Consider the following 20,332-nt stretch of genomic DNA (forward strand, 5'->3'; position numbering starts at 1 on the left):
CTCTGAATCCCAGTGGGCCACTGACCCTCCCAATGACTGCCCCCAACCAAGCCTTGGACCACCTACCATCAAGGGCACTTCTCAGCGCTGAGCCTGCGGCCAACATCTCGCCATCGGCAACTAGGCCCATACAGCAGTGCCTGGTCTCCAGTCGTCTTGGACCCCCTTGCCACTGGATCAAGACCTTGCTCACCTAAGTCCGTGTGGTAGCCGGTGTGCACCGACCACCCCACGTTAAAAGAAATCACACACAGGCATCTTCCACTCCTCTAACATGATGTTCGGGACCTGAAACGTCAGGACCCTCATGGACAACCCCAACAGCGACAGACCGGAACGCCGCACTGCCATAGTTGCCCGGGGACTTAGACACTTTGATATCGACATCGCCGCCCTAAGTGAGATCTGGCAGGCAGGGGAATGCCAGCTCAAGGAACAAGGTGGAGGTTACACCTTCTTTTGGAAAGAGAAACCAGAGGAAGAACGCCGCCTCCACGGAGTCTGCTTCGCCATCAAAAGCAAGCTGGTCAACCGCCTCAAAAACTCCCCCTGTGGGGCTAACGAACTCCTCATGACTCTTCAACTCACCCTATCCCGGAACCAGTGCGCCACAGTCATCAATCTGTATGCCCCAACATTTGATGCAACAGATGAGGCCAAAGAGGGTTTTTACTCCAACCTCTCAAAATCCCTGTCCCGCGTCCCCGCGGAGACAAACTGATCTTCCTCGGTGACTTCAACGCCAGAGTCGGCAGGAACAGAGACCTCTGGGGAGGTGTGATTGGCAGAGAGGGGGTAGGGAAAGCCAACTCCAGCGGTACCCTACTCCTGACAAAATGTCTAGAGCATGAACTTGTCATCACCAACACCTTGTTCCGCCAGAGGGACAAATACAAGGCATCGTGGCAACACTCTCGCTCCAAACACTGGCACCTGCTCGACTATGTCATCGTCCGAGCCAGGGATTGCAAGGATGTGCGCATCACCCGCGCCATGATAGGAGCTGATGACTGCTGGACGGACCACTGCCGAATCCGATCCATCATTGACATCAACATAGCCCCAAAGCAGAGGGGGCAGCAGAAGCAGTGCTGCAAAAAAGTTAATGCCAGGGCACTTAAAGACCCAGCTAAGAGAGCCCTATACAGTCAGCGCCTCACAGCTAACCTGGCATGCCTTGATGACCCCGAGACGCAGAATGCGTACAGCATTTGGACTGCCCTCCAGGCCTCCATAACCAGTGCCTGCAAAGAGATGCTCGGTCACTCAACCAGGAAACACCAGGACTGGCTTAATGAGAATGATCAGGAGATTCAAGAGCTAATAGATCGCAAGCGCAGGCATTTCTGAGACTTAAACTACAACCCAACTCGGGAGCAGCAAAGCAGCATTACAGACGGTTGAAGACTGAGATCCAACCAAAATACCTGGGACCTAAAGAACAGGTGGTGGATGGAGAAAGCACAGGAGATACAGCAACTAGCCACCAGCCATGATTTGCGAGGAATCTTCATCGCAGTCAAGGCCACCTTCGGTCCAAACACCAAGGCCCCACCCCACTGCTGGCCACGAACAGGGAAACACTCATCAAGGAAACCGAGGCAGTCAGGGCCCACTGGAAGGAGCACTTCGAAGATCTCTTCAATCGAGATTCTGCCTTTGACTCGAGTGTTCTTGTCATGTATGTACATTCTGTTTGTAGCCACCAAATGGCGTCATTGTTGGAGGCCACTGAGCAGCACGCACATGGTGCTGCTCAGGCATAAAAGGGCCAGCCATTTTGAGAGTCAGGCACTTTGGGCCTAAATAAAGCAGAGCCAAGGTTGTACCTTGCTTAGTTAAACAGTAGTCAGTTTGAACCTTTATTGCATACGTAACATTTGGCGACAAGAATACAAGAACCTTTGTTTGCAAAATGAGCACGATTGGATTTTTAGAGCGATTTGTGGAGGGAGAGGATTGAGCAGACTTTGTGAGCCGTTTGAACCAGTACTTCGTGGCCAACAAAATGAAGGGGGTCGACGATGCATTTCAGCGCCTAGCCGTGTTCCACACTGTATGCGGTTCAAAGATCTACGGTCTGATAAAGAATCTACTCATGCCTAGTGATCCAACAGAGAAAATGTACGAGGAGTTGTGTACATTGGTATGGGAGCACCTCAAGCCAGATGACAGCATCATCATCTCGAGATACAGGTTTTATACATACGTTCGATCGGAGGACCAGAGCGCACGGAAATCGTTGCCAACCTGAGACATCTAGCGGGACCGTGCAAGTTCGGGACGATGTTGGCAGACATGCCGCAGGATTGATATCAACCACGAGGTGATCCTGCGCAAACTTCTGTCGGTGGAGGAGTTGGATTTAAAAAGGTCCATCCAGATCGCTCAATCATGTATGACGACGGACAGGAATCTAAAGCAAATAGCGGTGAAGAACCGAACCTCGGCAAGTAATGTAAATGCGATTGATTCGACGTTCGGCAGAGTGGCACATGGCAGGGCCTATCCGGCTGCATTCACGAAACCTGTGGCTGCCCAAAATCCACCAGTGGGAATGTATCTGACTTCTCCATGTTGGCGTTGTAGGGGAAATCATCGGCACTGTTATGTTCAGAATAAATTCACAGGACTATATTGCAAGCTCAAACTGTTGTGACCTTGGTCTCTTTATTGAGACTCGAGAGTGAGGAAGCAGCATGGTGAGTCACCTTTTATACCTGCTTGCCCCAGGGTGCACAGGTGACCCTTAGGTCTCCCACAGGTATGCCCCCTAGTGGCAAGTTTTACATTTGGGTAAGGTCTAAATACATACATAACATTACTCCCCCCCAAAGTCTTATGTACAAGTTATTTGCAAGTTGAGGCGATCTGGCGTCCCGCGCCCCCGGGTCGATCGCCTGGGTTGAAGTCCTGACACGGTGGGTTCATCCTTGTGGTTGACAGCAAAGTTGATCGTGTTAGTAGGTTACTGGGGGCCAGGTCCTTTCACAGTGGTTCCTGGTTATCTGTCATTCGCAGTTTGGTCTTGTTCAACTGCTTTACTCGTTAGCTCGGTACATGGTTTCACAATCAAACGCTCCGTTTTCATCACATACACTCTATCCCCCCCCCCCCCCTTGGCTAATGCGATGCTAGCAGCCTAACTGGGGCCCTGAACATGGTCTACATCACTTATTCTGATGTCGTGTGGAGGGGCTGTCCACTTATGGTGCATTTTCTGCTGATGGCATGCGGAAGGCTCGGTTCTGAGCGATTCTGTCTGGTGATTGTGTAACACCCAGGATAGCCGGGTCTGTAGGGAATCTACCATGGCACGCGTGGTGCTAGGTTTAGTGATTTGGGCGCTGACCCTGAAGTCTGGCAAGCCCAGGATGGCCGCAATGGCCTTGAGACTTTTGGTAGTGGCGGGAGGCCTAGTGGTCCCCATGGACATTGGACTGCAGTATGGGGGCCCTGGACCACCAACTGTATATAACCGCCCTGCCTTGCTTTGTAACATTGGGATGGGTCTATCATCTCTTGGGCGGATAGGTTGCCATATCCCGTCTAGCAGTTCACCTTTGGCAGGCGGTGACATGGGATCCTGACTGGTCCAGGTCCTAAGCTGGGGGGCCGTTACAGTTGACCCCTCGTTTTCTAGCGCTTCCATGACCGCAAGTGGGTCTGCAGGCTGTGCCGTTTCCACCCTGGGGGTGGGCAACGGTGGCCAACTGAGAGCATAGGTGCCGCTCTCTGTGCCTGACCCGTGGCGGATCATGTTACAGTTCACAGACAGTGTTGGACATTCTCGAAACAACGCATCGATAATGGTGCCTCTACTCTCCCAAGCTTGTAGAATGAACAGCTTGTCTGACTCAAGCACATTTTGGGACATTCTTTGATACGTCTCTTTAGTCCCGTGAACACAGGCTACTGCTTTGTTTAACTTATTTGATACACATTCAATCGTTTGGGGCTCGCCCACTACTTTTGCTTGCTGCACAACACTCCCGACCCCGTGCAGTAACATCTCACTTGCTACGAATACTTTGTTAGATACATATACAACTGGTTGGGGTTCGCCCGCTACTTTACCTTGCTGTACAACACACCCGACTCCGTGTGATAACACATCACTTGTTACAAGTACTTTGTCAGATACATAGACTACTGGTTGGTGTTCGCCCGCTACTTTGGCTTGTTGTAAGGTATCCCCAACCCCATACAGTGGTACATTATTGGCCGCGAAAGACCACTCGCAAGGGTTACATGGTGCACACAATTTACTTAAGCGTAGTGGGTTCCTGGCCTTCACCACGGCCGCCCCTTTACCTTTGCCCCAAATGTAGTCATCTTCCTTGCTGGGTGACACATTCCTCCATTCCGTTGTGGCGACCTTCCATGGTCTAGGCGACCTCTCGTCTGTGTCGATGATGCTGACTGCCGTGATCTTCCTCCCCAGGTATTTTGCCTCTGGCGTCGGGAAGACGCATTTGGATCGTTTCGGCTCTCTCGTACCATGGTCTGGACGATCTCTCATCCGTGGCCTGTACGCACTCTCATCCTATGGTCTGGACGCACCTTCATCCCGTGGTCTGGGTGCATTCTCGTCCCGTGGTCTGGACGCCTTCTCGTCCCGTGGTCTGGGCGCCCTCTCGTCCATGTCTGTGATGCCGACTGCCGAGATCTTCCTCCCCATGTATTTTGCCTCTGGAGTCGGGAAAACGCATTTGGATCATTTCGGCCGGAGTCCCACTCCACATGGTCGACCTGGAGCCTCTTCCATTGTCGCGAAAGGGTCGTCGGCTTTGGGTGCTGGGTACCGCGCCTGTACCGCTGCTCGGTTGAACTTTATCTCCTCGTGGTTGTGATGAGCGACCTGTGCCTCGGGGATCTGCAAATGGATCTGCACCTCGATGCCTGGTTCAGCTGGAAGTGGGGGTTTGCTCGGCCTTTGGGAAAGGGAGGCCTTGTTTGCCGAAGAAGGTGCACAGAGGTCTTCCCAGTTCCATCGAATCTTCCCCATCCACTTCCTTCCAAGGAGCATTGGCCCATCACCTGAAACAATCCCCAGTGGTAAATCATTCACTGCTCCCTCATGGAATACTCTTAATGCCACAATACCAATAACTGGTATCAGTTCCTTGGCGTAGGTGCGCAGCTTTGCCTCAAGCGGGTCAGCTCGGGTCGCCGTGCTTTGTCGCTCTACAGCCTCTCGAAAGCCTTCTGGCTCATGACTGATTGACTCGCTTCCGTGTCTAGTTCCATGGAGACTGGAGTGCTGTTAAGTTCAACTTTTAACATTATTGGAGGGCTTTTGGTGATGAAGGTGTGAATTCCATATAAACATAGAAACATAGAAAATAGGTGCAGGAGTAGGCCATTCGGCCATTTGAGCCTGCACCACCATTCGATAAGATCATGGCTGATCATTCCCTCAGTACCCCTTTCCTGCGTTCTCTCCATACCTCTTGATCCCTTGAGCCGTAAGGGCCATATCTAACTCCCTCTTCAATATAACCAATGAACTGGCATCAACAACTCTCTGCGGTAGGGAATTCCACAGGATAACAACTCTCTGAGTGAAGAAGTTTCTCCTCATCTCAGTCCTAAATGGCCTACCCCTTATCCGAAGACTGTTTCCCCTGGTTCTGGACTTCCGCATCATCGGGAACATTCTTCCCGCATCTAACCTGTCCAGTCCCATCAGAATCTTATAAGTTTCGATGAGATCCCCTCTCATCCTTCTAAACTCCAGTGTATAAAGGCCCAGTTGATCCAGTCTCTCCTCATATGTCAGACCCGCCATCCCGGGAATCAGTCTGGTGAACCTTCGCTGCACTCCCTCAATAGCAAGGATGTCCTTCCTCAGATTAGGAGACCAAAACTGAACACAATATTCCAGGTGAGGCCTCACCAAGGCCCTGTACAACTGCATTAAGACAGCCCTGCTTCTGTATTCAAATGCCCTAGCTATGAAGACCAACATATCATTTGCCTTCTTCACCGCCTGCTGTACCTACATGCCAACATTCAATGATGAACCATGACATCCAGGTCTCGTTGCACCTCCCCCTTTCCTAATCTGCCACCATTCAGATAATATTCTGCCTTCGTGTTTTTGCCCCCAAAGTGGATAACCTCACATTTATCTACATTATACTGCATCTGCCATACATTTACCCACTCACCTAAACTGTCCAAGTCACCCTGCAGCCTTTTAGCATCCTCCTCACAGTTCATACCGCCACCCAGTTTAGTGTCATCTGCAAACTTGTAGATGTTACACTCACTTCCTTCATCTAAATCATTAATGTATATTGTAAAGAGCTGGGGTCCCAGCACTGAGCCCTGCGGCACTCCACTAGTCACTGCCTGCCATTCTGAAAAGGACCCGTTTATCCCGACTCTCTGCTTCCTGTCTGTCAACCAGTTCTCTATCCATGTCAGTACATTACCGCCAATACCATGTGCTTTGATTTTGCACACCAATCTCTTGTGTGGGACCTTGTCAAAAGCCTTTTGAAAATCCAAATACACCATATCCACTGGTTCTCCCTTGTCCACTCTACTAGTTACATCCTCAAAAAATTCCAGATGATTTGTCAAGCTTGATTTCCCTTTCATAAATCGATGCTGACTTGGACCGATCCTGTCACTGCTTTCCAAATGCGCTGCTATTTCATCTTTAAGAATTGATTCCAACATAGACGTTCTGCAGCCGCAACCGAGATTCCAGGATGGTATGTTGCCTCCCTGGTGCAAGGGTCAAGGATGTCTCGGAGCGGGTGCAGGACATTTTGAAGGGGGAGGGTAAACAGCCAATTGTCGTGGTTCATATAGGTGCCAACGATATAGGTAAAAAACGGGATGAGTTCCTACAAGACGAATTTATGGAGCTAGGAGCTAAATTAAAAAGTAGGACCTCAAAAGTAGTAATCTCAGGATTGCTACCACTGCCACGTGCTAGTCAGAGTAGGAATCGCAGGATAGCTCAGATGAATACGTGGCTTGAGTAGTGGTGCAGCAGGGAGGGATTCAAATTCCTGGGGCATTGGAACCCGTTCTGGGGGAGGTGGAACCAGTACAAACCGGACGGTCTGCACCGAGGCAGGACCGGAACCAATGTCCAAGGGGGAGTGTTTGCTAGTGCTGTTGGGGAGGAGTTAAACTAATATGGCAGGCGGATGGGAATCAATGCAGGGAGACAGAGGGAAACAAAAAGGAAACAAAAGCAAAAGACAGAAAGAAGATGAGTAAAAGTGGAGGGCAGAGAAACCCAAGGCAAAAAACAAAAAGGGCCACTGAATATAAAGGGGCTGCAGGAGGGGTCAAAACTAAAAATCATGGATTAAAAACTAGTATTAAAACACTCTACCTAAACGCACGCAGCATTTGAAATAAAGTAAATGAGTTGACGGCACAAATCATTACAAATGGGTATGATTTGGTGGTCATTACAGAAACGTGGTTGCAGGGTGGCCAAGACTGGGAATTAAACATACAGGGGTATCTGACAATTCGGAAAGATAGATAAGAAGGGAAAGGAGGTGGGGTAGCTCTGTTAATAAAGGATGATATCAGGGCAGTTGTGAGAGACGATATTGGCTCGAATGAACAAAATATTGAATCACTGTGGGTGGAGATTAGAGATAGTAAGGGGAAAAAGTCACTGGTGGGCGTAGTTTATAGGCCCCCAAATAATAACTTCATGGTGGGACGGGCAATAATCAAGGGAATATTGGAGGCATGTGAAAAAGGAATGGCAGTAATCATGGGGGATTTTAACCTACATATCGATTGGTCAAATCAAATCGTACGGGGTAGCCTGGAGGAGTAATTAATAGAATGCATATGGGATTGTTTCTTAGACCAGTATGTTACAGAACCTACAAGGGAGCAAGCTATCTTAGATCTGGTCCTGTGTAATGAGACAGGAATAATAAACGATCTCCTGGTAAAAGATCCTCTCGGAATGAGTGATCACAGTATGGTTGAATTTGTAATACAGATTGAGGGTGAGGAAGTAGTGTCTCAAACGAGCATACTATGCTTAAACAAAGGGGACTACAGTCGGATGAGGGCAGAGTTGGCTAAAGTAGACTGGAAACACAGACTAAACGGTGGCACAATTGAGGAACAGTGGAGGACTTTTAAGGAGCTCTTTCATAGTGCTCAACAAAAATATATTCCAGTGAAAAAGAAGGGCAGTAAGAGAAGGGATAACCAGCCGTGGATAACCAAGGAAATAAAGGAGAGTAACAAATTAAAAACCAATGCGTATAAGGTGGCCAAGGTTAGTGGGAAAATAGAAGATTGGGAAAATTTTAAATGACAGCAAAGAATGACTAAGAAAGCAATAAAGAAATCAAAGATAGATTATGAAAGTAAACTTGCGCAAAACATAAAAACAGATAGTAAAAGCTTTGACAGATATATAAAAGGGAAAAGAGTGACTAAAGTAAATGTTGGTCCCTTAGAAGATGAGAAGGGCGATTTAATAATGGGAAATGTGGAAATGGCTGAGAACTTAAACAATTATTTTGCTTCGGTCTTCACACTGGAAGACACAAAACTGTGCCGAAAATTTCTGTTCACGGGAATGTGGGAAGGGAGGACCTGGAGACAATCACTATCACTAGGCGGGTAGTGCTGGACAGGCTAATGGGACTCAAGGTAGACAAGTCCCCTGGTCCTGATGAAATGCATCCCAGGGTATTAAAAGAGATGGCGGCGGAAGTTATAGCAGATGTATTCGTTATAATCTACCAAAATTCTCTGGACTCTGGGTAGGGAGCAGTGGATTGGAAAGCAGCTAATGTAACACCTCTGTTTAAAAAAGGGGGCAGACAAAAGGCAGGTAACTATAGGCCGGTTAGTTTAACATCTGTAGTGGGGAAAATGCTTGAAACTATCATTAAGGAAGAAATAGCGGGACATCTGGATAGGAATAGTGCAATCAAGCAGACGCAACATGGATTCATGAAGGGGAAATCATGTTTAACTAATTTACTGGAAATCTTTGAGAATATAACGAGCATGGTGGATAGAGGTGTACCGATGGATGTGGTGTATTTAGATTTCCAAAAGGCATTTGATAAGGTGCCACACAAAAGGTTATTGCAGAAGATAAAGGTACGCGGAGTCAGAGGAAATGTATTAGCATGGATCGAGAATTAGCTGGCTAACAGAAAGCAGAGAGTCGGGATAAATGGGTCCTTTTCAGGTTGGAAATCGGTGGTTAGTGGTGTGCCGCAGGGATCGGTGCTGGGACCACAACATTTTACAATATACATAGATGATCTGGAAGAGGGGACAGAGTGTAGTGTAACAAAATTTGCAGATGACACAAAGATTAGTGGGAAAGCGGGTTGTGTAGAGGACACAGAGAGGCTGCAAAGAGATTTAGATAGGTTAAACGAATGGGCTAAGGTTTGGCAGATGGAATACAATGTCGGAAAGTGTGAGTTCATCCACCTTGGGGAAAAAAAACAGTAAAAGGGAATATTATTTGAATGAGGAGAAATTACAACATGCTGCGGTGCAGAGGGACCTGGGGGTCCTTGTGCATGAATCCCAAAAAGTTAGTTTGCAGGTGCAGCAGGTAATCAGAAAGGCGCATGTAATGTTGGCCTTCATTGCAAGAGGGATGGAGTACAAAAGCAGGGAGGTCCTGCTGCAACTGTATAGGGTATTGGTGAGGCTGCACCTGGAGTACTGCATGCAGTTTTGGTCACCTTACTTAAGGAAGGATATACTAGCTTTGGAGGGGGTACAGAGACGATTCACGAGGCTGATTCCGGAGATGAGGGGGTTACCTTATGAAGATCGATGGAGTAGACTGGATCTTTACTCGTTGGAGTTCAGAAGGATGAGGGGTGATCTTTTCGAAACATTTAAAATAATGAAAGGGATAGACAAGATAGAGGCAGAGAGGTTGTTTCCACTGGTCGGGGAGACTAGAACTAGGGGGCACAGCCTCAAAATACGGGGGAGCCAATTTAAAACTGAGTTGAGAAGGAATTTCTTCTCCCAGAGGGTTGTGAATCTGTGGAATTCTCTGCCCAAGGAAACAGTTGAGGCTAGCTCATTGAATGTATTCAAGTCACAGAAAGATAGATTTTTAACCAATAAGGGAATTAAGGGTTACGGGGAGCGGGCGGGTAAGTGGAGCTGAGTCCACGGCCAGATCAGCCATGATCTTGTTGAATGGCGGAGCATGCTGGAGGGGCTAGATGGCCTACTCCTGTTCCTAATTCTTATGTTCTTATGTTCTTTCCTGCCTTCCTATGCAGCAGAGCCACCCACGGTGCCATGGACTTGGCTGCTGCTGCCCTCCCCTGATGTGTCACCCCCTCAACAGTACCCAAAGTGGTATTTCTGTTTTGCAGGGGAATGACCGCAAGGGACCACTGCACTACCTTCCTTCCGCTGCTATTCCTGTTGGTCACCCATCCCCTATCTGGCGGTGTAACCTTCACCTGCGGTAAGACCAACTCACTAAACATGTTATTCACGTCATTCTCAGCCTTGTGGATGCTCCAGAGTGAATCCACCCGCAGCTCCAGTGCCGCAATGCGGTCTGTCAGGAGCTGCAGCCGGATACACTTCCCGCATATGTAGTCGTCAGGGACACTGGAAGCATCCCTGACTTCCCACATAGTACAGGAGGAGCATAATACGTGTCCGATCTCTCCTGCCATGACTTAACCCCTAGATTAATTTAATTTGGCAACAATAATGCTAAAGGTTACTTACTGATAAAGAAAAGAAAAAGAAAAAACTACTCGCCAATCACCAGCCAATCACTTACCCCCTTGGCTGTGACGTCACCTTTCGATTTCTTTCTATTTCTCTTTTGCCTTCTCTCCCTGCTGCAACTATACCAGCTGGCTTTTATAGGCCACTCCGACGTCCCCGAACCTCTTGCTGTGACGTCATACTTTGTTTTCTTTTCCTCTCAGGTTGGGGAGTCGGCACTAGTTGGGAAAACAAGACAAAGCAACACCTCCCGCTCCCACTTGCCCGAAATCTCCCACTTACCAAACTCTTACCTTTGCACTCTGACCTGCCGCTGCACTCCAAGCAAGACTGCACCAAGCCCCCTCTTTTTATACTCTTCCTAGCTGACTCACCACTGGCCTGTTTAGGGAACCAGTTTTTACTAGCTGTCCAATTAACTAAGCTAGCTTGCTTGTTTGTCTCTGCTTTAACCTACAAGAATCCTATGTTTAATATTGCAGTTTTACTTATACTTGTAATCTTATTTTACCTTTAGAAGCTACTAGAAATTGACACTAGTAATTTACACCAACCTTTTCATCTTCCTCATACTTCCTCTTCATCCTCAAGTTCAGTTGCCTCTCCTGCTCGTTCATTGTGATCCTCGCAGGATCGGTCGTCCTCTCCTGACTCTGCCACGTGGTGAGTCAAGATCGTTTGCACATTCGCTGGAGGTGCCCCATTGTTCCACAGCCCTTGCACACATAGGGTTTGAATCTGCATTGATGAGCTTTATGGCTGCCCCCGCAACGCCAACATGGTACGCATTCATGCCCCACGGCGGACTCTGAGTCACTCTAGGCCTAGGTCTGGCCTCTGCAATCAGGTGGGCCCTGCCTTGTGCCATTCTACCTGCTGCAAACATTATTTTGTGCACGGTGGTCGCCGGTGAGCTTCGATTCTGTGAAAATATCTGTTTCGTGTTATCACTCGTGGATATGAAGGTTTGGGCTACCTTGATGGCCTTGCTCAGATCTAGGGATTCGACAGACAGCAGTTTGCGAAGGATGACCTCGTGGCCAATTCCAAGCATGAAAAGTCCCGCAACATTTCCCCCAAGGATCCTGCAAAGTCGCACTGACCTGCAAGGCGTCTTAGGTCAGCAACAAAACTTGCCACTTTCTGGAGCGACGGTGCATGTAAAAGCGGAACCTGTCCATCAGGATGCTCTCCTTTGGCTTGAGATGTTCCTTGGCCAGCGTACACAGCTTCTGCGTAAGATTTGTCCATTATTTTGACCGGTGCCAGCAAATTTTTAAGGAGGCCATATACCGATGACCCACATACAGTGAGGACAATCACCCTGCACTTGGTCGCCGTCTCAGCCTTGTCCAATTTGTTGGCCACGAAGTACTGGATCGAGGCACTTAACGAAGGCTTCCCAATCATCGCCCTCAACAAATCTCTCAAGAATACCAACGGCAGCCATTACCGTGTGAAAGTTCGTGATCCGTTACTCGTCACCAATTTGTTATGCTCAGAATAAATTCATAGGACTATATTGCAAGCTGAAAATGTTGTGACCTTGGTCTCTTTATTCAGACTCTAGAGTGAGGAAGCAGCATGGTGAATCATCTTTTATACCTGCTTGCACCAGGGTGCACAGATGACTCTTAAGTTTCCCACAGGTATGGACCCAGTGGCAAGTCTTACATTTGGGTAAGGTCTACATACATACATAACAGGCACCAGCAGTGCCGATTTAAGCAATATATTGCAAAGGCTGTCTGAGAGTGGGGCACTCCAGCGCAAGTGTCCGCAGATGGGCAAGCGACACACCACGTGGAGGATGAGAGTCAGACTAGCACGGATCCGGATGCGCAATCCGAGATGACAGAGGAGGAAGTGTATGGACTGTACTCCTTCATAACCAAGAGTAAACCAATTTTGATTAATGTCAAGTTTAACACGGTGGCGAGTCAATCGATCATGAACGAGAGGACATTTAATAAGCTGTGGGATACTAAAACTGTGAGGTCTAGGCTGAGCCCTGTTAACAGCAAACTGCGCACGTACACCAAAGAACTGATAAAGGTGAATGGCAGTGCACAAATCATTGTGTCATATAACGGTACGGTTCACGAGTTATTGCTGTGGATTGTTCCAGGCAATGGCCCAATGCTGCTCGGCAGGAACTGGTTGGAAAAAATCAGATGCGACTGGAACGACATAAAGGCGTTGTCATTGGAGGAAGATATATGTGCCCAAGTATTGAGCAAGTTCCCCTCGCTGTTCGAACCGGGTATCGGCAACTTCAAGGGAGCCAAAGTGCAGATCCACGTGGTCTCAGATGCAAGACCCGTCCATCATAAAGCTCGGGCAGTGCCACATATGATGAGGGAGAAGGTCGAAATTGAACTGCACAGACCCCAGCGTGAAGGGATCATATCACCGGTCGAATGTAATGAATGGGCCAGCCCCATTGTTCCTGTGCTGAAAAGTGATGGCACAGTCAGAATCTGTGGAGACTGCAAGGCTACGATCAATTGGGTTTCGAAACAAGATCAGAACCCGTTGCCGAAGGCTGATGACTTGTTTGCAACACTAGCCGGAGGGAAGTCGTTCACAAAACTGGACTTGACGTCGGCCTATATGACACAGGAGTTGGTCGAGACGTCAAAGAGACTTACGTGCATTAACACGCACAAAGGACTGTTTATTTACCACAGGTGCCCTTTCGGAATTCACTCGGCTCTAGCAATATTCCAGAGGAATATGGAAAGTCTACTGAAGTCCATTCCCAGAACCGTCGTGTTCCAAGATGACATCCTGATCACCGGTCGTGATTCCAAAGAACATCTGAACAACCTGGAAGAGATTCTACTGAGTTTGGATAGAGTAGGACTCAGACTGAAATGCTCCAAATGCGTCTTCATGGCACCGGAGATCGAATTCCTCGGGAGGAAAATCGCAGCTGATGGCATCAGACCTACTGGCGAGAAAACCAAGGCCATCAACGATGCACCCAAGCTGCAGAATGTGATGGAGCTGCGTTCCTTCCTTGGTCTACTCAACTACTTTGGTAACTTCCTACCTAAATTGAGCATCTTACTAGAACCACTGCACATGCTATTAAGAAAAGGCTGGTATGGGGCGCATTGCAAGACAAAGCTTTCGAGAAAGGCACCAACCTGCTTTGCTCGAACAAGCTGCTGGTACATTATGATCCATGTAAACGTTTAGTTTTAAATATAGAAAATAGTTGCAGGATTATGCCATTCAGCACTTTGAGCCTGCACCACCATTCAATATGATCATGGCTGATCATGCACTTCAGTACCCCATTCCTGCTTTCCCTCCATACCCCTTGAACCCTTTAGCTGTAAGGGTCACATCTAACTCACTTTTGAATATATCTAACGAACTGGCCTCAACAACTTTCTGTGGTAGAGAATTCCACATGCTCACAACTCTCTGAGTGAAGAAGTTTCTCCTCATCTCAGTCCTAAATGGCTTATCCCTTATCCTTAGATTGTGACCCCTGGTTCTGGACTTCCCCAACATTGGGAACATTCTTCCTGCATCTAACCTGTCCAGTCTCATCAGAATTTTATGTTTCTACGAGATCCACTCTCAAACTTCTAAATTCCATTGAATATAAACCTAGCCGATCCAGTGTTTCTTCATATGTTAGTCCTGTCATCCCAGGCATCAGTCTGGCGAACCTTCGCTGGACTCGCTCAATAGCAAGAATGTCCTTCCTCATATTAGGAGAACAAAACTGTACGCAATATTCAAGGTGTGGTCTCAACAAGGCCCTATACAACTGTAGTGAGACCTCCCTGCTCCTATACTCAAATCCTCTCGCTATGAAGGCCAACATGCCATTTGTCTTCTTCAACGCCTGCTCTACCTGTATGCCAACTTTCAATAACTGATATACCATGACACCCAGGTCGCTTTGCACCTCCCCTTTTACTAATCTGTCATCATTCAGATAATAATCTGCCTTACTGTTTTTACCACCAAAGTGGATCACCTCACATTTATCTACATTATACCACATCTGCCATGTATTTGCCTGTTCAACTAACCTGTCCAAGTCACCCTGCAGCCTCTTAGCATCCTCCTCACAGTTCACACTGCCACCCAGCTTAGTGTCATCTGCAAACTTGGAGCTATTCCATTCAATTCCTTCGTCTAAATCATTAATGTATATTGTAAATAGCTGGGGTCCCAGCACTGAACCTTGCGGTATCCCACTAGTCACTGCATGCCATTCTGAAAAGGACCCGTTTATTCCTACTCTCTGCTTCCTGTCTGCCAACCGGTTCTCTATCCATGTCAATACATTACCCCCAATACCATGTGCTTTAATTTTTCACACTGATCTTTTGTGTGGGACCTTGTCAAAAGCCTTTTGAAAGTCTAAATAAACCACATCCACTGGCTCCCCCTTGTCCACTCTACTACATCCTCAAAAAATTCGAGAAGATTTGTCAAGCATGATTTTCCTTTCATAAATCCATGCTGACTTGGACCGATCATGTCACTGCTTGGCAAATGCGCTGCTATTACATCTTTAATAATTGATTCCAACATTTTCCCCACTACCGATGTCAGGTTAACCGGTCTGTAATTCCCTTTTTTCTCCCTCCTTCCTTTTTTTAAAAAGTGGGGTTACATTAGCAACCCTCCAATCCATAGGAACTGATCCAGTGTCTATAGAATGTTGGAAAATGACCACCAATGCATCCACTATTTCTAAGGCCAATTCGTTAAGTACTCTGAGATGCAGACTATCAGGCCCTGGGGATTTATCGGCCTTCAATCCCATCAATTTCCCTAACACAATTTCCTAATGAAAAGAATGATTTCCTTCAGTTCCTCCTTCTCGTTAGACCCTCGGTCCACTAGTATTTCCGGAAGGTTATTTGTGTCTTTCTTAGTGAAGACAGAACCAAAGTATTTGTTCAATTGGTCTGTCAATTCTTTGTTCCCCATTATAAATTCACCTGATTCTGACTGTAAGGGACCTACATTTGTCTTCACATCTTTTTCTCTTCACGTTTCTGTAGAAGCTTTTGCAGTCAGTTTTTATGTTCCCTGCAAGCTTACTCTCATACTCTATTTTCCCCCTCCTAATTAAACCCTTTGTCCTCCTCTGCTGAATTCTAACTTTCTCCCAGTCCTCAGGTTTGCTGCTTTTTTTGGCCAATTTATATGCCTCTTCCTTGGATTTAACACTATCCCTAATTTCCCTTGTTAGCCACGATTGAGCCACCTTCCCCGTTTTATTTTTACGCCACACAGGGATGTACAATTGTTGAAGTTCATCCATGTGATCTTTAAATGTCTGCCATTGCCTATCCACCGTCAACCCTTTAAGTATCATTTGTCAGTCTATCCTTGCCAAATCATGTCTCATACCGTCAAAGTTACCTTTCTTTAAGTTCAGGACTCTGGTCTCTGAATTAACTGTGTCACTTTCCATCTTAATGAAGAATTCTACCATATTATGGTCACTCTTCCCCAAGGGGCCTCACACAACAAGATTGCTAATGAATCCTCTCTCATTTCACAACACCCAATCTAGGATGGCCAGCTCTCTCGTTGGTTCCTCGACATATTGGTCGAGAAAACCATCCCTTATACACTCCAAGAAATCCTCCTCCATCGTATTGCTACCAGTTTGTTTAGCCCTATCTATATGTAGATTAAAGTCACCCATGATGACTGCTGTACCTTTATTGCACACATCCATAATTTCCTGTTTGGTGCCATCCCCAACATCACTATGACTGTTTGGTGGTCTGTACACAACTCCCACTAGCATTTTCTGCCCTTTGGTGTTCCGCAACTCTACCTGTACAGATTCCACCTCATTCACAGTATTGTCCTTCCTTACTTTTGCTTTAATCTCCTCTTTAACCAGCAACGCTACCCCAACTCCTTTTCCTTTCAATCTATCTTTCCAGAATATTGAATACCCCTGGATGTTGAGTTCCCAGCCTTGGTCACCCTGGAGCCATGTCTCCGTAATCCCAATTACATCATATCCGTTAACAGCTTTCTGCGCAGTTAATTCAGCCACCTTATTACCAATGCTCCTCGCATTGAGACACAGAGCCTTCAGGCTTGTTTTTTTTAACAGCCTTTGTCCTTTTAGAATTATGTTGTAATGTGGCCCTTTGTGATTTTTGCCTTTGATTTTTCTGCCCTCCACTTTTACTTTTCTCCTTTATACCTTTTGCTTCTGACTCCATTTTACTTCCCTCTGTCTCGCTGCATAGGTTCCCACCCTCCTGCCCTATTAGTTTTAATTCTCCCCAACAGCACTAGCAAACACTTCCCCGAGGGCATTGGTTCCAGTCCTGCCCAGAGTTCGACGATGGCATGTGACGCATCGTCATATGGAATTGGTTGCGTACTTCAACAAGCCAATGGTTCGGGGAAACTTCAACCTGTCGCGTATGCATCCAAAAGTTTGTCTAAAGCAGAAGGAGCCTACAGCATGGTAGAAAAAGAAGCTTTAGCGTGTGTGTACGGTGTTAAAAAGATACATCAATACCTGTTCGGTCTGAGGTTCAAATTAGAGACTGATCACAAGCCGTTCATTTCATTGTTTTCTGAGAGCAAAGATATCAATACCAACGCTTCATCCTGCATCCAAAGGTGGACGCTGACATTATCTGCCTATGATTATGTCACTCGCCACAGGGAATTGTGCCGATGCTTTGAGCCGGTTGCAATTGCCCACACCGGAGGTGGAAATGCCACAACCGGCAGATCTGATGTTAATCATGGATGCTTTTGAGAGTGAAGGAACCCCTGTCACGGCTCAACAATTTATGACCTGGACCAGCCAGGACCCGATTTTATCTGTGGTAAAGGGTTGCATCCTCAAAGGGGATTGGCCTGCCATACCTAAGCAAATGTGCGAGGAGGCCAAACCGCACATTCATCTCAAGGACGAACTGTCTATTCAAGCAGATTGCATATTGTGGGGCAATCATGTTGTAATGCCCAAGAAAGGGAGAGAGAAGTTTGTGCGTGAGTTATACAGCACACATCCTGGTATAGTGATGATGAAGGCCATCGCCAGGTCCCCTGTATGATGGCCAGGAATTGATTCAGAGCTGGAAGCATGCGTGCATCAGTGCAACACTTGCATGCAACTCAGCAAAGTACCAGTGGAATTGTTGCTGAGTCTGTGGTCATGACCATCGAAACCTTGGTCCAGGATCCACATAGATTTTGCAGGTCCCTTCCTGGGCAAGATATTTTTAGTGGTGGTGGATGCTTATTCAAAGTGGATAGAATGCATAATCATGTCATCCAATATGTCCACGGCAAACCTAGAGAATCTCAATGTCATGTTCTCGATACATGGTCTGCCTGACATAGTGGTGAGCAACAATGGGTCGTGCTTCACCAGTCAGGAGTTTTAGGAGTTTGTGAAACTTAATGGCATAAAACATGTAAGGTCAGCACCGTTCAAGCCTGCGTCCAACGGGCAAGCTGAACGTGCAGTACAAATTATCAGGCAAAGCATGAGGAGAGTAACCCAAGAGTCACTGCAGACCCACTTGTCCTGCATACTGCTGAGTTACAGGACAAGACCCCACACACTCACAGGGGTCTTGCCTGCTGAACTCATGATGAAAAGAGGTCTTAAGACCAAGCTATCTCTGGTACACTTGGATTGAAATAATCATGTTGAATACAGAAGACAAAGTCAACAGGCCTACCACGATCACGCAACTGTGTCACGTGAGATTTCTGTTAATGATCCTGTATATATGTTGAACTATGGTCAGGGTCCCAAATGGATCGCTGGTATGGTCATGGCCAAGGAGGGCAACAGAGTATTCGTTATTAAGCTCAAGAATGGGAAAACTTGCAGGAAACACATGGATCAGACAAAGATGAGGCACACAGACGAGCCAGAACAGTCAGACGAAGAAACCATTGACGACCAACCAACCTACCAGCAGTCTTCAGAGGACTCAAGGGTCATCAGTGAACCCAGAATTTCCATCACGGACCTGTTCAATAAAAATGGACTTGCAATTCCTGACATGGTCACTGCCACCCCCAACCAGTCAGTCATCCAGCCATCAGCCACAACAGACCCCGCACACTCACCCAAGGCTGGAATCGAACTGAGACGGTCAATCCGGGAGCGCAAAGCACCAGACTGTTTCAATCTGTGAAAGACTGTGATAAGATCTCAGAGGGGGGTATTGTCATGTATGTACATTCTGTTTATAGCCACCAGATGGCGTCATTGTTGGAGGCCACTGAGCAGCATGCACATGGTGCTGCTCAGGTATAAAAGGGCCAGCCATTTTGAGAGTCAGGCGCTTTGGGCCTAAATAAAGCAGAGCCAAGGTTGTACCTTGCTTAGTTAAACAGTACTCAGTTTGAACCTTTATTGCATACGTAATAGTTCTTGACTACATTCCACAGCATGCTACTCGCCACCACCTCAGTAAGACCCCAACACTGCATGCGGTAGAAAAAACCATAAGACAGCTAAAAAACAACAAGGCTACGGGAGCAGATGGAATCCCTGTTGAGGCACTGAAGTATGGCAGAGAGGCACTGCTGGCACGAATACATGACCTCATCTCTCTCAACTGGAGGGAGGCGAGCATGCTGGGAGATCTTAGAGATGCAGTGATCGTGACCATCTTTAAAAAAGAGGACAAGTCCAACTGCGGCAACTACAGAGAAATCTCCCTGCTATCAGCCACTGGGAAAATCGTCGCTAGAGTCCTCCTCAACTGTCTTCTCCCTGTGGTGTTCGTGAATTGGCAGCTCGAGGCTTCCACTCTTCTTCATTGAAGAGTTAGGACCATACTGGGTGTCTTCACCCTAAATAAAAATTATCCAACAAAAGGGATCCTTTTTTTTTAAAAGAGGTACAAGCAATAAACACCCAAAACATATATAAAGGGAAAATGCCAAATTGAATCATTATTTTCTATGTAGACCAAGCACTCCAGACCCTGCATTGCCCACTGGTTGGGAAAGGAGCTTGACTGTTCTAGCTAAAAAGTTAACCTGTCTTTTCTCTGCATAATTCAAAATTCAGTTTGCTTATTTTTAATGATCCCTCACTCTCCAAATAATTCATAATAAATTGCTAATTTGCAATGCCATGCCCATTCTTGTCAGCTGTGTAGCCTGGGGCAGATCTGATATGAAGGGGAAAAGTGAAAGGTGTCAGGGGTAAAGGCAAGATCCTATCGTAAGTGTGTATGTTACCTTTTCCCATACCCCCATCTCTTTAAAAAAAAACAGATGATCTAGAAACATAGAAATCGACAGCGCAAAAGGAGGCCATTTTGGCCCATCGTGTCCGCGCCGGCCGTCAAAGAGCCACACGGCTCTCGGTCAGCAGTCCTGAAGGTTACATAAAAATCTATGAACAATGAACAATGGTGGAAAGGTAAAGAGCATTCGGTCCAACCAGTCCACCCCACACAATTGCGATACCCCATGCGTCGCAACCGTTTACACTCCACCCCAACCAGAGCCATGCGATCTCCTGGGAGAGGCAAAAAAACAGGTAACCCAGGCCAATTGGGGAAAAAAATCTGGGAAAATTCCTCTCCGACCC

Source organism: Pristiophorus japonicus, chromosome 1 (assembly GCF_044704955.1).
Source record: "Pristiophorus japonicus isolate sPriJap1 chromosome 1, sPriJap1.hap1, whole genome shotgun sequence".
Classification (NCBI taxonomy): domain Eukaryota; kingdom Metazoa; phylum Chordata; class Chondrichthyes; family Pristiophoridae; genus Pristiophorus; species Pristiophorus japonicus.